Source organism: Ranitomeya imitator, chromosome 4, assembly GCF_032444005.1.
Source record: "Ranitomeya imitator isolate aRanImi1 chromosome 4, aRanImi1.pri, whole genome shotgun sequence".
Lineage (NCBI taxonomy): Eukaryota > Metazoa > Chordata > Amphibia > Anura > Dendrobatidae > Ranitomeya > Ranitomeya imitator.
In genome coordinates, this window is record NC_091285.1 from 269,139,179 (window position 1) to 269,155,349 (window position 16,171).

A 16,171-nucleotide genomic window follows, 5' to 3' on the forward strand; every position below is an offset into this window, starting at 1 on the left:
TGGTGGAGGCAGGATCCTGTGTGATGTGGTGGGGGGCAGGATTATGTGGTAATGTGGTGGGGGGCGCGATTATGTGTGGTAATGTGGTGGGGGCGGGATTATGTGTGGTAATGTGGTGGGGGGCGGGATTATGTGTGGTAATGTGGTGGAGGCAGGATCCTGTGTGATGTGGTGGGGGGCAGGATTATGTGGTAATGTGGTGGGGGGAGCGATTATGTGTGGTAATGTGGTGGGGGGCGGGATTATGTGTGGTAATGTGGTGGAGGGCGGGATTGTGTGGTAATGTGGTGGGGGGGCGGGATTGTGTGGTAATGTGGTGGGGGGTGGGATTGTGTGGTGGTGGCAGAGCTACTGTGCAGGGGGCGGGATTAGCGAGTGTGATGTGGGGGCGGGATTATGGGTGGTGATGGGGTGGGGGGCGGGATTATGGGTGGTGATGGGGTGGGGGGCGGGATTATGGGTGGTGATGGGGTGGGGGGGCGGTCTTTTGGGTGGTGATGGGGTTGGGGGCGGGCTTATGGGTGGTGATGGGGTGGGGGGGCAGGATTATGGGTGGTGATGGGGTGGAGGGCGGGATTATGGGTGGTGATGGGTTGGGGGTGCGGGATTATGGGTGGTGATGGGGTGGGGGGGAGGGATTATGGGTGGTGATGGGGTGGGGGGGCGGGATTATGGGTGGTGATGGGGTGGGGGGTGCTATTATGGGTGGTGATGGGTTGGGGGGCGGGATTGTGTGTGGTGAAGGGTTGGGGGGCGGGATTGTGTGGTGATGGGGTGGGGGGCAGGATTGTGTGTGGTAATGTGGTGGGATTATGTGTGGTGATGGGGTGGGATTGTGTGTGGTGACGGGGCGGGGGGGCGGTATTGTGTGGTGATGGGGTGGGGGGGTGTAATTATGTGTGGTGATGTGGTGGGGGTCGGGATTATGTGTGGTAATGGGGTGGGGGGCAGGATTATGTGTGGTAATATGGTGGGGGGCGGGATTATGTGAGGTAATGTGGTAGGGGGCGGGATTATGTGTGGTAATGTGGGGGGTGGGATCAGCGTCGGACTGGAGTACCTTGGGCCCACCAGAGAAAAATCATTCTTGGGGCCCACCATGCCGTGTAAAAATACCACACAGGATAGATCCTATATACTACACCACACAGGAGAGCTGACAGATCCTCTATATACTACACCACACAGGAGAGCGAAGAGATCCTCTATATACTACACCACACAGGAGAGCTGACAGATCCTCTATATACTACACCACACAGGAGAGCTGACAGATCCTCTATATACTACACCACACAGGAGAGCTGACAGATCCTCTATATGCTACACCACACGGGAGAGCTGACAGATCCTCTATATGCTACACCACACGGGAGAGCTGACAGATCCTCTATATCCTACACCACACGGGAGAGCTGACAGATCCTCTATATACTACACCACACAGGAGAGCTGACAGATCCTCTATATACTACACCACACAGTAGAGCTGACAGATCCTCTCTATACTACACCACACATGAGAGCTGACAGATCCTCTCTATACTACACCACACAGGAGAGCTGACAGATCCTCTATATACTACACCACACGGGAGAGCTGACAGATCCTCTATATACTACACCACACGGGAGAGCTGACAGATCCTCTATATACTACACCACACGGGAGAGCTGACAGATCCTCTATATACTACACCACACATGAGAGCTGACAGATCCTCTATATACTACACCACACAGGAGAGCTGACAGATCCTCTATATACTACACCACACGGGAGAGCTGACAGATCCCCTATATACTACACCACACAGGAGAGCTGACAGATCCTCTATATGCTACACCACACAGGAGAGCAGTAATGTAGGTCCAGTGTGTGTAGTAAAATACTTACCGGTGGCCATATTCCACTGCAATGAAGAAGACAGAAGCAACGACACAGCGGCAGAAGACGGCGACTGCTGCATATTTTATTACACACAGGGAAGGTTTCTGTTGGGGGCAAGACATTGTTTTCATTAGTATGATTTTGGGATAAATGTGATTTTTTTCATCACTTGTTATAGCTTTTTTTGTGGAATTGTGGCGACCCGAAAAAAGGACATTTGGAATTCTTGAGTTGTTTCTGTTTACGGTGTTTACTGATCGAGTTAATTGTTTTTATATTTTGATAGATCGGACGTTGTTTTTTTATTTTTTAAATATATTTATTTTCAATTGACTTAAAAGGGGTGATTTGAACTTTTAGGAATTTTTTAAATTTTGTTTTTACCTTTCACTGGTACAGATAGCCCCCTTAGAGGACATGAGGATGCGATCATCCGATCGCATGTGCTATAATATGCAGTGATACCACGGCATCACTGCAGATAGCAGAAATCACAGTCTCCTTTAATGCCTGGCCACAGGAAGAAGACCCCTGGCTGTCATTACAACCCATCGGCGACCCACGATCACATCATGGGCGCCAATGGGTGAGAGAATGATGCGCACGCATGTTGGCATGTGTTATATGCTGCTGTCAGAGATTGACACTGGCATTTAACACGCGCCATACATGTAAGGCTGATGTCGTAAAGGTGTTACCTGAGGACCCCCTTCACCACTGTGTCACCCAATATCCTGTGGGCCCCCTCCCCCACTGTGCTACCTCTATTTTCCTGTGGGCCCCCTCCCCCACTGTGTCACCTCTATTTTCCTGTGGGCCCCCTCTCCCACTGTGTCACCTCTATTTTCCTGTGGGCCCCCTCCCCCACTGTGTCACCTCTATTTTCCTGTGAGCCCCCTCCCCCACTGTGTCACCCAATATCCTGTGGGCCCCCTCCCCCACTGTGTCACCTCTATTTTCCTGTGAGCCCCCTCCCCCACTGTCACCCAATATCCTGTGGGCCCCCTCCCCCACTGTGCTACCTCTATTTTCCTGTGGGCCCCCTCCCCCACTGTGCTACCTCTATTTTCCTGTGGGCCCCCTCCCCCACTGTGTCACCTCTATTTTCCTGTGAGCCCCCTCCCCCACTGTGTCACCCAATATCCTGTGGGCCCCCTCCCCCACTGTGCTACCTCTATTTTCCTGTGGGCCCCCTCCCCCACTGTGCTACCTCTATTTTCCTGTGGGCCCCCTCCCCCACTGTGCTACCTCTATTTTCCTGTGGGCCCCCTCCCCCACTGTGCTACCTCTATTTTCCTGTGGGCCCCCTCCCCCACTGTGCTACCTCTATTTTCCTGTGGGCCCCCTCCCCCACTGTGCTACCTCTATTTTCCTGTGGGCCCCCTCCCCCACTGTGCTACCTCTATTTTCCTGTGGGCCCCCTCCCCCACTGTGCTACCTCTATTTTCGTGTGGGCCCCCTCCCCCACTGTGCTACCTCTATTTTCCTGTGGGCCCCCTCCCCCACTGTGCTACCTCTATTTTCCTGTGGGCCCCCTCCCCCACTGTGTCACCTCTATTTTCCTGTGAGCCCCCTCCCCCACTGTGTCACCCAATATCCTGTGGGCCCCCTCCCCCACTGTGCTACCTCTATTTTCCTGTGGGCCCCCTCCCCCACTGTGCTACCTCTATTTTCCTGTGGGCCCCCTTCCCCACTGTGTCACCTATTTTCCTGTGGGCCCCCTCCCCCACTGTGTCACCTCTATTTTCCTGTGAGCCCCCTCCCCCACTGTGTCACCCAATATCCTGTGGGCCCCCTCCCCCACTGTGTCACCTCTATTTTCCTGTGGGCCCCCTCCCCCACTGTGTCACCTCTATTTTCCTGTGTGTCCCCTCCCCCACTGTCACCTCTATTTTCCTGTGGGCCCCCTCCCCCACTGTCACCTCTATTTTCCTGTGGGCCCCCTCCCCCACTATGTCACCTCTATTTTCCTGTGGGCCCCCTCCCCCACTATGTCACCTCTGATTTCCTATGGGCCTAGTCAAAGAGGGAAAGGGGAGCCACAGTAAAATAGAGGTGGATGACACAATAGGGGATGGGACCCACAAGAAAATTAGAATATCGCTGTGGGCCCCCTCCCCTATGTCACCTTTAGGATGAATGGGACCCCCTCACCCTAACTGCCTGTGTGGCCGGAGATCTACTCAGGGTGCAGGCATCATAGACTTATTTACTTACAGTCACACTGACTGCAGCCATCAGACTCCCTCTGCTCCACTGCTGCTTGGGTAGGACTCCTGACCAATCACAGCACAGCTCCTTGCCTGAGCTGTGCTGTGAGCTCACACAAAGAAAACTAACGCTGACTGGCTGAATTGCAGCCAATCAGATTTACACTGCTGTCCAGGGCTTTATGGATTGTGGAAGAGGAGCAGAGATAGGCAGCACAGGAAACAGGTGACTATGGGTCGGCTGTGTGTGCTGTCTCCTCTCAGCCTCACAGTCAGCTGTTCTGACTGTGCTGGCTGAAGTGAGGGTCCGTGCACACAGCTCTCCTGGCAGAGTAATGACAGCGGCAGCAGGTGATGTGAAGGAGCTGCGCCTGCACTTCCCATCACCTGTGCAGTCTGCCAGCTGTGCCGTCTATACAATAAAGTGCGCACTGCTGTGCGCAAGCTATGAGCATGATGCAGAGCAGGCACAAATGAAGGAGGCAGGAGCTGGGGGCGGGGCCCACCGGAGAATTCTCCGGTGTCCCGGTGCCCCAGTCCGACCCTGGGTGGGATTATGTGTGGTAATGTGGTGGGGGGGTGGGATTGTGTGGTCATGTGTTGGGGGCGGGATTATGTGTGATAATGGGGTGGGGGCGGGATTGTGTGTGGTGATGTGTTGGGGGTGGGATTGTGTGTGGTGATGTGGGGGGCGGGCTACTGTTCAGGGGGCGGGATTAGCGAGTAATCACGATGCCATATATATATATATATATATATATATATATATATATATATATATATATATATATATATATAGATACCTTGACGATTGGTGGAGCAGCTTAGTATACATTTTTTTGCAAAAAAAGTATCAACTAAATACCCTGGTTTTATTCCATCTATTGACTAGCACTTGCTTATTACTGTGATCTTTTTACAACAGAGTATTTTTGACCTCACTGTGCCGTTTTGTGTCAAGTTTCTTGGTGGTGTGTGTGAACATGTTCTTACAGACTTGTTCAATGTGCAAGTAGCCCACGTGTTTCTGGTTCTATAATTGTTCTCTTGCTTCTACAAGACTGTGGAGTCCACCACTCCGTTGTGGGTTATTTGCACTTAAGCTGTTCCATTCAGCATGTCCACATGGATATTCACTCACTGAACCCTGCTTATACAGGTAGTATACAGATGATCAGGATTTTAAATACATCAGATAGAAATTATATACATTAGTTAGGACTGCGCTATATGGGTATACCTTGACGATTGGTGGAACAGCTTAGTAGACATTTTTTTGCAAAAAAAAAAAAGTATCAACTAAATACCCTTTTTTTATCCATCTTTTGACTAGCACTTCCTTATTACTGTGATTTTTTTTTTACAACAGAGTATTTTTGACCTCCCTGTGCTCTTTTGTGTCTTCAAGTCTTCAAATTTTTGCGATTTAGACGGAACTGTACACACGATGTTGATTTTATATCGCAGGCCCATGAACTCACAAATTGTTTCAAGCAAAGGGGATACCCTAAACGGGTGATATCATCAGTATTTCAAAGAGCACGGCAGGAAGATCAGGCATCACTTTTGTCCCCCAGACCACTGAACACGGACAAGTCTGCCAGATTCATCACGGACTTCAATACTAGTTGGCATCAGGAAACGCACATTATATCTAGGCATTGGACAATTTTAAGGACTGATGCCAAGACGGCGGAGGTTACAAGTGATAGGCCACTTCTTGCAGCAAGACGCGCCCCGAAATTACGAGATCTTCTGACAAATAGTCATTTTTCTAGGCCTACCACAAGACTAAACAGGGGTATTGGCGCAGCCCTGTAATGGCGCTGCCGACACGGAGTCCACCGCTTGTCTGTGGCCACAGACAGACAAGCGATGGACTCCGTGTCGGCAGCGCCATTACAGGGCTGCGCCCATACCTAACTTTATCGAACAGTGCCTTTACATTTTAGGGCTTTCCATACCACAAACTCTCTATTAGTGACAATACTCACGTCACCAGTAATCACTTTATGCAACTGATGAAGGTCAGACATCTATGACCGAAACGTTTTGCGATTGCTGTCACTGTATTTACGCTTGAAACTATTAAAAAGCTTCTTCATGCAAGTGGAGTGCCAGGTTCTTTTTATGCATCAGTATGGTTTTGGAACCTGCCTGGGCACCATCATATTGAGCAGTGCACACGTTTTTTGTCTATAAACAGGGGTATTGTCCTTAAAGGGTCATTCCCCTGTGGGGATTGCAATATATGTCCCCACATTATACCCACACGGAATACTTTTCTTAATCCAGTCGATTCAACCAGTCATCCTTTAAAACAGTATATCAACTGTAAGACCAGGGATGTGATTTATGTCTTAATTAGAGATGAGCGGTGTTCGAGTCGAACTGTTCGCCAATTTCAAATTCGAGCTGTTTTGGGCGGTGTTCGAGTCGTTCGACGAACTCGAACAATTTGCTTAAAACTCGACTGTTCGAGTTTCTGTTCGATAACTGTTCGTTTACCAAAAGCCTAACTTGATTTGCACATTAAAACTGTTTATCATTGTTAATAGACTGTTTCAGTGTATAGTGGGCGGGGGATAGATCTGTGCTGAAATAATGCCGATCTCCATTTTTTTTCTTTCCCGCATTTACAGTGGGGCGGTGCAGTCTCTCAGCCTATCAGCAGTGCACACACACACAGCGATGTGCATGTGATGAACACAAGCAAGGGCATGTGTCATTGGCTGTGTATGTCAGATGTCCTTGCCCTATAAGAACCAGCCATTTGCCCCGTCACCACCATTTCCTCACTGCTGCAGCTTAGTGTTAGATGGCACCGCTGCTGCTGTGGGCGCTATACAGTCTATGAATGTTTTTTGGAGCAAATTTTCAGAGAGATAGGTTTAGGGAGTTGGGACTAGTTGTAATATCAGCCCTTTTCAGGGTAGGTTACAGCAGTTCATAGCACTGTTTGCCAGGCAGGTCTGTGCCAGTGCTGTGCAAGTGTTTGTCACAGCATTTGGTGTAATCTAGCTCAGCCAATCCTTTTGGGCTAGTGTGATGAGGGAACAGCCGCCATCTTGGAACAGGCATACTTACAGATTGGCGTGACTCCATTTTGTCTCCTGGTCTCAGGTAGGCAGCTAGGAGCGCTCCTGGCCCCCACCTTTTCTATGAATAAGGTCCTATTAGTATGCTAACGGGCTGAGCTCAGTGTAAACTGTAGACGGTATTTCAAAGCTCCATGAGGAAACCACGCCACCAGGGGGCTTGGAAATGCTTGGGGGCTTAATTAAAACACGCATGCCAAGTGGCTACTGGATACACATCTATTATGGCAGCCCAGCCAAACCGTCTCCAACATGGAATTGTGAATTATGGACGCATCGTCCGAGGTACAGGCTCATAAAAAATATTCTCCTTACCCTAAAGAAATTGTGCATCCAACAGTGTGACTCCCGTGATGGTGGAAGGTCTGAAACCCGAGATATAGGGATCAGCCTCCCACAGGGACCGAATGGGTCCAGGTTTGATCCCAGTACGACCGGCAGAACAAACCACAGGCGCTGGTACTGCCCGTGTGCTGATCCGATCATCGTGAGGGAAGTTATCCCATTTATTAGAAATTGGAATAAATCTTGCAGGGAGACAGAGGGGGTGGAGATTGCTAAGCCCACCCAGCTGAAGGCAGGGGGGCTCAGCCAAGTATAAGAAGAAGCTGAGGTCACTGGGAGGCTCTCACTCCACAGAAGAACATGATGATGATATCTTAAGGAACAGGGTATGCCAGCCAGAGGGGAGCAAGCACATGCTTTCTGGGGGCTGCCCGGCAACTAAGATTTGGACCTGCGGAATGCTGCGCGCCCCCAGCTTCCACAAGCGACCTTCAACCTGGTAAATTGACCTCCAGCTTTATACCTTTAAGCCTTGTATTATTGTTGTTATATTGTACTCTGACTGTAACTCTTGATATATTGTGATTGTATATTTCTTGTAATTATCTAGTACGCCCTTAAGGCAATTAAATCATAAATTAATTTTGGGCTGATCCCTTTACTCTGATTGCGAATCCTAGAATACCCAGTGTGGGTAACAGGGCAGTCTCCCCGGCGGCCATTTGCTCTAGGTGCAGTTCCTTTACTGACCTGAGAGACAAAGGGGGCGCCGGAGAGCTGGGCCTGGGTAGTGACGTCACGGATTGGTGACGTGGTAGGAAGGGGTAATCCTTCACAGTAGCATTGTCTGATAGTCATCTGAGTAGCCCGCCAGTGAAGCTAGCCACACCGCCTGTGTATCTAAATTTTTACTGCATCTAACCCAGTAAATAGTTTTGGGCCTAGGAGCAGTGTCTGCATGCCTGTGTATCTAAATTTTTACTGCATCTAACCCAGTAAATAGTTTTGGGACTAGGAGCAGTGTCTGCACGCCTGTGTATCTCAATTTTTACTGCATCTAACCCAGTAAATAGTTTTGGAACTAGGAGCAGTGTCTGCATGCCTGTGTATCTCACTTTTTACTGCATCTAACCCAGTAAATAGTTTTGGGCCTAAGAGCAGTGTCTGCACGTCAGCGGAGTAGCCCGTCTCTGAAGCTAACTACACCGCCTGTGTATCTAAATTTTTACTGCATCTAACCCAGTAAATAGTTTTGAGCCTAGGAGCAGTGTCTGCACGTCAGCGGAGTAGCCCGCCTGTGAAGCCAACTACACCGCCTGTGTATTTAAATTTTTACTGCATCTAACCTAGTAACTAGTTTTGGGCCTAGGAGCAGTGTCTGCATGTCAGCGGAGTAGCCCGCCTGTGAAGCTAACTACACCGCCTGTGTATCTAAATTTTTACTGCATCTAACCCAGTAAATAGTTTTGGGCCTAGGAGCAGTGTCTGCACGCCTGAATTTTTGGAAAAAATGGAGACTCTTTTATTTAGTCCCCTTGCTGAGTTTTACATGACGTTGCCATCGTCAATTCCAGGTGGGTGGGGTCGTCTGCAGAGTTGTTTACTCATACTATGGCCTGGGATTCAGAGGTCTGCTCCAAAGCTTCAGTGTCTGCTAGTCAGCAGAGTAGCCCAGCCACCCACCGTCTGTTTACCTAAGTACTATTTTTAACGGCATCTAGCCCAGGAAATCCTTTTGGGCCTAGTAGAATTTGGTGCTACTCAGCAGCATACCCCACCCATGAAGCAAGCTACACCGACTGTTTACCTAAGTACTATTTTTTATCGACATATAGCCCAGGAAATCCTTTTGGGCCTAGTAGAATTTGGTGCTACTTAGCAGCGTACCCCACCCATGAAGCAAGCTACACCGACTGTTGATCTAATTACTAATTTTTAACTGCATCTAGCCCAGGAAATCGTTTTGTACCTAATAGCATTTTGTGCTACTCAGCAGAGTACCCCACCCATGAAGCAAGCTACACCGCCTGTTTACCTAAGTACTATTTTTTAATGGCATCTAGCCCAGGAAATCCTTTTGGGCCTAGTAGAATTTGGTGCTACTCAGCGGGGTGCTTCACCCATTGTAATAATTAGATGGGTACTACGGAATCTGATAGCATGGGATAAAGCCAGTCTGAGAAGAAAGTTGCAACAAAAGATGTATTTACTCAAAAACAGAACAGATATTTCTGCAATTGTAACGAGGTCCTCAGCTCTATATAGAAAATCACAGCAAACAGAGTAGCGGGTCGCGACCGCTAATGTGAACCAGTCCAGCTAGGAAATGATGTGGAAGCAAACAAGACACTTAAACGTGGAAGTCCAGTAAGGTTATTAGTGCAAATGCACACAGTACTTAAATGATTAAGTCCAGCAAAACTTGCTCACACGTGCGCACAGTACTTGTAAGTAAGAGTCCAATTGTTCACAGATGATGCGTCATGTGAATGACGTCCTGGAAAAGAGAGGACGAGGGGAGAAAGAGGGAGAGCGCTATCTAAGCGTAGTAGATGAGTAGATCTTTCTTGGAGAGAAAAGCACAGCTTGAATCTTGCTCACCTGGAGTGGATATACAAAGAGGCACAACACTGGGAAAAGTTTTGTAAACAAAGGAGATCCTTCCACTGGTGTGCTGCCGGTCCCAGCAGTTCCAGAGGCGAGATGTAGATGAATGGGGTGAGGCAGACTACTGAGTAGTGACCAGCAGAAGCAGGGAGTAAACCAGCAAACAGGCAGATGCTCAAGAGCCAGCAGCACAAAATACTCAGGCACAGGTGAACACAAGACCCGGACTTAAATGGTCAGGACAGACAGGAAGTTCCTTGACAGGGCGAGATCCAAGTCTCCATCTTGGATCAGGGCAAACAGACACCAGGAAAGTCCGGAATCCTTACACCCATGAAGCAAGCTACACCGCCTGTTTACCTAAGTACCGTATTTTTCCGACCATAAGACGCACCTTTTTTCCTCCAAATTTGGGAGGAAAGTGTGGGTGCGTCTTATGGTACGGATGTAACGTGTGGAGGGGGGACAGCAGCTCGTGAGATTGCACTGGGATCCCACTTTCAGGAGACAGAAAAATGTCCCTGCCCAGAATCAGTGCTGGAAAACCAGGTGGTCCCGATGATTATAGTGCAGTGAATATTCCTTAGCCGCTTCCCCGCCCACCTGTCAGCTGAGCAGTGAATGGGGAGCAGAAAATGAATACTCCACTTACATAGGGGCAGACATGGTTTCCCTAGCACTGGATTCCTGCAGCAGCTGGGAGATCTGTATCTGGTGGAGGAGGGGGGCAGGAGCAGGGGCCAGAGGGGACAAGATCGCTGCATACCTGGCTGGGGTGGACGCTGAGTGCTGAGGCATAAGGACCTGTGTGATGTCAGGAGTGGGCGGGCTGAAGCATCACATGACAGCACAGAGCCCTCCCTCTTTTGATGTCATCACAGGTCCTTCAGGCTCCCCACTAGGCTTCTTCTTATAACCTGTGCTGTAGAGAGGCAACAAGAGGGAGGACTCTGTGTGTGCAGTCATGAGATGCTTTTACCTCAGCACAGTGGCTGGCTGCCACAATTAAGAGGTTAGTCTTTCCAACACACAATAAAGCACTCTGCCACTCCTGTGGAGAACTATAACTCCCGGCATGTAATAGGATCTGCAGGACATGCCGGGAGTTATAGTTCTTCCAATGGGATCTTAAAGCAGCACTACAGTGTTATTTTGCAGTGCTGGAGTGGTGCTTTCAATATAAGCCCTGTGCCCACATTCTTATACTCACCCTCCAGCATCTTCATATAGTACTTAACAGACACCACACTGGTCCCGCAGCTTCCAACATAATAACATACTACTATATATAATAACACCACATATAATAGTATGTTATTTATGTTATTAAATATTTTACCACATGTTTTTGCTTCAAATATTTTTTTCCCTATTTTCCACCTCTAAAACCTGGATGCGTCTTATAGTCCGGTGCGTCTTATAGTCCGAAAAATACGGGTACTATTTTTTAAGGGCATCTGGCCCAGGAAATCCTTTTGGGCCTAGTAGCAATTTCTGCTACTCAGCAGAGTACCCCACCCATGAAGCAAGCTACACCGCTTTCTTTCTTTCTCAATCTAACCCCTGGGCTCTGGGGTGTCCACTCTCCCTCCAGCTCTCTCCTTCTCACAGGTGGATTACCGTGTGTATTCACACTGTGGCGAATATTTTGGGCCCAGGCATAAGAAGTTGTCGAGGTAACGGATAATATGTGCCGCCTTACAAAAGTCCATGACGACACATTCGAGGAAGCAACTAAACGCCTCAAATAGTGAGCAGGATATGGAGCACCCCATGGGCAAAGAGCGATCTATGTAGTATGCTCCTTTACAGAAGCAGCCCAATGGGAGGACACTATTCGGAGGCACAGGTAGTAACTGGAACGCCCCCTCAATGTCTGTTTTGGCAATTAGGGTGCCCCTTACCAACTTCTTGACCCGCCTGATTGCCTCGTCAAAGGAGGTACAGTACATAGTACTGTACTTGGTTCCGCATCAATGTTGTCATTTACTGACCTGCCCCTTGGATATGACAAATGGTGGATTAGTCTGAATGTATTGGGTTCCTTTTTTGGCACAACTCCCAACGGGGGTACCACTACGTCTTCTAAGGAAAGTGTTCTGAATGGACCCGCCGCCATTCTACCTAAAGATATTTCTTTTTTAATTTTTTTTCTCACGACGTCTGGGTGTTGGCAGGGTGATTTTAGATTTTTACTCCAGCCTTTCTTGATTTTAGAAGGGCATGACATGCCTATATCTGTGTCTCCTCCTCCTTTTACTCCACCTCTTTTCTTTTCGCATGACTATATGTAGTTGTGACTTTTCCAAGTGTTTGTTGTGTCTTCTGAACAGTTTGTCAGCTTTTGGACACCTTTTAAGGTGTTTTCTATGTGTTTGTGTTTGCCTGACATTGGTTTCAATGGGGTTCGACGGTGTTCGTCAAACATTCGACGAACACTCCTCGAACACGTCCCAGTTCCACGAACCGAACTCTAACACTAGGGAGTTGGCTCAACACTAGTCTTAATCTAGATGTCCATGTGGCTTAGCCATATGTAGGACAGACTTCTCAGGAGCTTAGAAGGAGAATTCAGAAGCATATGTCTACCATTCATTTGGCAGCCACAGACCAGAGGAAGGGCACGCCTCTTACCCCAGTAGCCGCGCATTTCTTAGCAGCTCATGGTGGATCCACCACCAACATTAAGATTGTGGGCTTGCAAAAGGTTCCTTATGGAGGTAGGGGTGGCAACCCACGTAAGCGACTTCTTCAGGTAGAATCTAGATGGATTTTTAACTTAAGGTCTGTGGACTGTAGTCCATGTGGACTAAACAAAGAACTTTTGTTCACAGGGTTTTTAGGGTGAGACATTGAGGGTGTCACCTTAATCATATCTCTTATGATATATTTTTTTTTTTTCTTTAACTCACAGGTGGCTTTGGACTCAATCATGTGGAGATTCCTCTCTAATGGTCTTCCTCTTTATTTTTGTTCAGGGGTCAGCTATTCTTCAGTGGAGCATGTGGACTTGTATGCTACACATGGTGACATCATCATTCAACTGCGACTGGATGGATACTTTCACAGACTACTCAGGAACCTGGAATACTATGGACTTGGACCTATGCCGCTTATGAATTGGGATTTTGCCTAAGGGAGCCTCTCTGCCTGGGGCCATTACTGGACCTCTTGTTAACTTTGTTTGACTCCCTCTTTTTCTGTACCCGGGGGTTACTCCCTGGGACTCATATATGGCTGGTATGTGGGACATTGATGATCAATGATAGGCAGTTTTGATATGATAGGCAGCTTTGGTTAGGCTACCGTTTGCCCTTTGTTACTCAGGACTTTATCCATTCAGGTCTTTATAAATGGGAGTTTATTGGGACCATGTAGTCATCATTAAACTCTACTGCCATTTTTGTATGTGCAGCATTAGATAACACTATTTATTCTGGGCCAAGAATATCCTGCAACTTTCTGCTTCTGGTCATATATGTGGCTGATTTTTTCCAGGCTGTACATTAGCCATAATATCCCTTTAATGTTCCTTCTGTGCGGTGTGACCTTTAGTAATGGCTGCCGCCATACAGTGCCGATAACTTGTTGTATTTGTGGGTTCATTGTTGGGGTGATGTTGTTATTTCGTCTTTCCTCCTTTGCGCTATACTTGCAGTTCACCCTTCATTTGGGGGTATCAGCGCTATGACATTACCGCTGTTTCCTATTTTGCTCGCTACATTAGACTTGCCTTACTTTGTACTATATTATATCTCTAACCAGTCATGTTCGTCACTGGCGCCTGTGCATTCCGCTCGTTACAGGGTTGCCGTTGCGCATGTGCTTGGGCACCATGACAACAGCAACACTTCCGGCTGTAGCCACACACGCCATGCTCTCTGCGGTGGCTCCGACAGGCACATGGCGCCATTACTTTGCACCGGTTCGTATTCATCTTGTTTATTGCTCTTATATAAGCCTAATCTATGACTAACAACCTTATTTCACCTGACGAAGCTGCAGTCGCAGCGATACGCATGGGGCTCTTGCCTCACCCCTTCTCTCTCTTTCTGGGTGGTCTTCAGCCCTGGGCACTTTCCGGCAGCTGATACTGTACCTCTCACTATAGATACATTTTTTGATCTCTCCCAATCTTGTGAGACCTTGGACCTTTCTACATAACTGGTATTATACCTTCCATCTTTTACAAGCGTATTTTTTCCTCTAGGCCTATAGACCTCCCTTTTGTAGAATTGTTATATTTCATTACATGGCCTCTTTTTTTCTTTATGTGTTATGCGTACTATACACATTGCTGTCTACAAGTTCCTAATATAGGACAGGGTTGGTGTAGGTCTTCTTTACATTCTACGAGGATAATGTGCATATATAAGGTCTATACTGTGGCACAAAATACCTGGATGCATGATGCTGTATATGCACTAGGACTTGAGCATGCTCAAATTATACTGTGATTTACTTTATGTATGGGGCCTCATATTTTCTATATTGGGTATTTGGTTTGTACTTTATTACATTTATGGGGTTATTTTCTTGACACATTTTGTACAACCATTCAGCTCCACTTGTGCTGTTTCCAGTATGCCATTATTGTATTCAGGTTTCAAGTTACGAAATCCATGAACTAGAGATATTTTATATTGTGCAACTTTATAACCAATTGTATTGTCTGTTTTTGACCTGTATCCACTATATATGCTTTGGTTATGATACTGTATATGGTATATGATTATTTAGGGGGTGATGGCTATTGGTCCTATATTTAGGTCTTTTTAAATGGTTTTATTACATGTTTGTCTTTTTGAGGTTTAAATAAAACTGTTCCATTTTTCTTACCTTCGGCTGGTGTACATACCATTATTAGTCTAGTCTTTACTGTGATTATAATTGACACATCTGCAGGTTCCTCTCAGCTCACAGGCAGACAGGACTGCAATATTCCTGCAATACAGCAGAGCTGAGAGAAACAACCAACATATGTAAAACCAAGGTTGTTTAAAAGGGAACCCATCACCAGTTTTATACCCTATAAACCATATCCATCACCTTTACAAGCATGCACACTGAGTTGCTACAGCCCTTTTATACCTTCATAGATGCTCCTCATTCCTCTGAAAAAGTGTTTTATTCATGTCCCGCACTGCATGCAAATTGTGTATTCCGTTCGGATGGACGAATCCAGATCGCGCTCGGTGCCGTTTAAGTCCTTTCAATCGCCGCCTCTTCTATTTTGATGGAAATGGATGATGTAGGAGATGTCCTCCACACAGTGCTCGAAGTCTCGCGCATACACAGTGGAATCAAGAGACCTGCACAGGCACGCCTCACACTGACCTATTGAACAGCGGCGCCTGCGCTGTAAGTTCGAAGGGCCCTTCGTGGCGATTTCAAGGTATGAGGGACAAATTTGATAAACGATTATTTCAGCAGTGCCAGGAACAAGAACTAAAAGAGCCGCCTTGTCAGAATGCAGCATTAGTGCAGCACAAGGTGGCTCTTTTAGTTACAAACGCCTGGGGGGTGACAGGTTCCCTTTAACTCCTTCACGACCTTGCCCTTTTCCGTTTTTGCATCCTCGTTTTTCACTCCCCTCCTTCCCAGAGCCATAACTTTATTTTTCCGTCAATTTGGCCATGTGAGGCCTTGTTTTTTGCAGGACAAGTTACACTTTTCAACGACATGATTGGTTTTAGCATGCCGTGTACTAGAAAACGGGAAAAAAACTCCAAGTCCGGTGAAATTGCAAAAAAAGTGAAATCCCACACTTGTTTTTTGTTTGGCTTTTATGCTAGGTTCACTAAATGCTAAACCTGACCTGCCATTGTGATTCTCCAGGTCATTACGAGTTCATAGACACCAAACATGTCTAGGTTACGTTTTATCTAAGTGGTACAAAAAAATTCCAAACTTTGCTAAAAAATAAAAAAAAAAAAATAAAAAAAAAAGCGCAATTTTCCGATACCCGTAGCGTCTCCATTTTTCTGGGGTCAGGTGAGGGCTTGTTTTTTTTGCGTGCCGAGCTGGTGTTTTTAATGATACCATTTCGATGCAGATACGTTCTTTTGATTGCCCGTTAT

At 47.3% G+C, this 16,171-nt stretch overlaps 1 long non-coding RNA gene across 1 annotated transcript; it reads right to left on the reverse strand.

The window, feature by feature from the left end:
* Positions 1-9,672: 9,672 nt before the first annotated feature.
* LOC138674068 (uncharacterized) lies at positions 9,673-10,903 on the reverse strand. Its single transcript, XR_011320464.1, has 2 exons — positions 10,858-10,903; positions 9,673-10,085 (listed from the first exon to the last, which is right to left on the reverse strand). It is a non-coding gene; the product is annotated as an uncharacterized lncRNA (long non-coding RNA).
* Positions 10,904-16,171: the final 5,268 nt, after the last annotated feature.